This window comes from Hylobates moloch, unplaced genomic scaffold (assembly GCF_009828535.3).
Source record: "Hylobates moloch isolate HMO894 unplaced genomic scaffold, HMol_V3 SCAFFOLD_2, whole genome shotgun sequence".
Lineage (NCBI taxonomy): Eukaryota > Metazoa > Chordata > Mammalia > Primates > Hylobatidae > Hylobates > Hylobates moloch.
In genome coordinates, this window is record NW_026652277.1 from 146204967 (window position 1) to 146208439 (window position 3473).

Genomic DNA, 3473 nt, shown 5'->3' on the forward strand with positions numbered 1-3473 from the left:
GTGAGGAAATGATATCACCTGATGGCCCTATGAAGCATTCAGCAATAAAAGGTGAGTTGTCCAAAATGCATTTACCCTGAACAGGAATACAATGAAACTACCAAGTTTTATCTTTATAATGATTCGCTGCTTATTATTTTGTTGTTTGTATATGTTCTGTTTCCCACATCAGTGTTGTCTTAGATTATTATCTGTCTTGACTTAGACTCTGTTTTCTAAATTGCTCTGTGCAATTAAATGCTTTGTGATCATGATAAAAAGCATCATGATAACTTTTAGACTAGAGGTTTCCACACAAAGCTGTATCCCATGGAGAGCAGCTACTGGCACTGAACAATGGCTAGAGACACTCTACATAGGGAAGGGGCTGACAATTATTCAGTTTAAATCAATCACTTGTGCATATATCTCAATAGAACACTAGGCTAGTTTGTTTTGTGTGTGTGCATGCATGTGTGTGTATGTGTGTAATTCACTGCTTACTCTGTAACAGAGAGAATACCAATTAAATTGGGCCATATAGGAAGATCAATTATATTTGTTAACTGAGGAACTTTTGATGGCCTTGTTGATCTCCTATGGTTTGATCTTTAAATCTGTAGTGTTTATTAGACTCACTATAGACTCTCAGTAAATCATAAGACATTTACATATATAAATGCATTTTAAAATATCAAAATTTAAATTTTGCAGCACTAAAATGTGTCAGACAATATTCTCAATTAACTTGCATTAATATTTGCTTAGTGTCTGATAAATCACTAGACAAAATTTCCCACATAATCAACAAAATACTCCTCCAAAATTAAACATAATATTTGTTAAGATGGTCACTTTAAAAAAAAAAAAAAGAACACTACTACACAAATCAAGCCAATGAGCCCCAGTCAGTTGACAGAAGTACATATTTGGGACTCCTTCTCTAAATCTTTTATAAAAACACCTGAAGAAGATGAATAGTCATTTGCTTTCTTATTTTTAAAAGATCTGTCCCCCCAACAAAGTTTTTAATCTTCTACTTGTTACCAAATACAAACTGGATGTTAAAAAGGAGAGGGGGAGAAAAACAGACATCAATGTTTCATTCGTGAATGTAAACTTTGGTTTTTTGGTTTTCTTTTCTTTTTTTTTTTTTTTTTTTTTGGGACGGGGTCTCACTCTGTCACCTAAGCCGGAGTGCAGTGGAACGATCTCAGCTCACTCACTGCAACCTCCACCTCCCAGCTCAAGCCATCCTCTCACCTTAACCTCCCAAGTAATTGGGACTACAGGCGCAGCCACCACGCCTGGCTATTTTTAGTAGAGAGAGGGTCCACGTTGCCCAAGCTGATCTCTAACTCCTGGGCTCAAGTGATTCACCCACCTCAGCCTCCCAAAGTGCTGGGATTACACATTGCACCTGGCTAAACTTCTGAAATTAATGAAGTGCTCCTAAATGAATGAACATCTTGAATGGCAAATTAAGTTTCAAGTGACATATAAGCCAACAAATATTTCTAAATGTCTAAAATAAATTTCCAAATTCGAAGTTATTATTTCTTTTCTTTTTTTTTTTTTGCCGGTCTGTTTTTAATAGTGGCAGCGCCTCACACACACATTCAGGGTTCAGATCTTGTTCAAAGCTGCGATGTCGACACTCTGCACATGCTCCTCAAACTTGGTGATCTCCTCCTCCAGCAAGTCTGTCCCCACCTTGTCGTCCTCCACCACATACTGAATCTGCATCTTCCCGATACCATAGCCCACGGGCACCAGCTTGGAGGTCCCGCTCACCAGCCCATCCAGCTGGATGGAGCGCACGCATGCCTCCAGCTGGGTCATGTCCGTCTCATTGTCCCAAGGCTTGATGTCCAGCAGGATGGAGGACTTGGCCACCAGCGAGGGATTCTTGGCCTTCTTGGCGTACAGCCGCAGCCGCTCCTCCCGCAGCCGCCTTGCCTCGTTGTCTTCCTCCTTATTGTCGCTGCCAACAGATCAATGTCATTGTCCTCGTTATCCTCTGCTTCTTGGCCGGGGACGTAGTTGGGGGGGTGGGGCGCTCCACTCGGCGCATGGGAGACACGTGCTGCGTCTGCAGGACTGTGGACCATGGCCGGGCGAGCTCTTCTCTCTTCTCCAGCATGTTCAGCCGGGCCTCCAGGTTGGAGACGGCCTGCTGCAGCTCCTGCACCACGCCGCGCAGGCTCTGGTTCTCTACTTCCAGGCTGGCGATCCGGAGGACGAGCTCGCTGTGGTTTCTCCTGGGGCCGAGCTCTGGCGGGAGGCGCTGGCCACAGGCCCATTCATCTGCTCGTAGAATTTCCTTTCTGTATCTTCATATTTGAATTTATCGAGCCAGATCTTCTCATGTACTAGGAAGTTTGTAGCCATTTTTCTGACGCCAGTCAAGAATGCGGCTACCAGAAATGAGGAATAGATGGACGCGGGACGCCTAAGGGCGAAGTTACTCTTTCATAATGTAGAAAACCCTTAAGTCTTCAACAGAAAGTACTTTTTTTATTTAAAAGAAAATCCTGCAGTTTGCAAATAAAAGCGTGTATTTCAGAGAGTTGGTGAGGAAATAATCCATTAAAGATTGATTTTATAAACATAAACTGCTGGGAATAAAGTAAGATTTTTAAAAGACAATGAAAACATTCTGACATCTCAACAGGAGTTAGCCTGATGAATCCATCTCATACCAGAAGTCTTTGTTTTCTATTTCTGGCTCCTTCAGGAGCTCAAGGTTTGACCTTGGACAAGTCATTTCATCTCTTAGAGCCTTGTTTCTCTTACGTCAAAGAAGACGCTTGTCTGTAAAATCTTTGAAGTTCTTCTTTTTCTCAAATATAAAATTATCATTCAGATACTCATGGTATAATATTTAAAAATTATTTAAATGTTTACAGAAAAATGTTTTGAATATTTTTCTATATACTGAGCTGCTATGTTGAGAAATCCCAGAGGTATCATTTCAGTGTACTATTGCTCTGATGGCCAGCTACCACTGGAGAAGGGTACTATTTCTTCCTTAAAACTTGTATATTCACCTCAAATACTGATGGAGGAAAAAGTACATGAATCTTTATAGTAAAAGACAATTAGATATAATTGATCTTAATAGATCTGTAGATAATAAGGGCCATTAGCTACATATCATTTGTTAAATTTAATGCCTTCTAGCGCTGAGCTAAACTAATTGTATTGTGTATATGTATATCTTAAGCAAAGTTTGTTTCATAGATCAGTGCCCCTGGGCTAGACAGGAAAATGTCAAAGCTCTTAAACCAGTCCACCAAAGTATGTCAACTAAAAGCCTCAGAACTAGTAGTATTTCTCGTTAGGTTTTCAGCTGCAGGGTAGAGAAAGAAAGCAAAATCACAAGGCAGGTATTTTTCTACAGCAGTTTGATTTAGCAAATGTTGAACAAATAAACCATTAACTAAATAAAATACTGCATATATATACATATATAGGTATATTGTGTTTATTTT

At 40.1% G+C, this 3473-nt stretch overlaps 1 pseudogene; it reads right to left on the reverse strand.

Annotated features, from left to right (window-relative positions):
- Positions 1 to 1604: 1604 nt before the first annotated feature.
- Positions 1605 to 2370, reverse strand: LOC116475929 (elongation factor 1-delta-like; annotated as a pseudogene).
- Positions 2371 to 3473: the final 1103 nt, after the last annotated feature.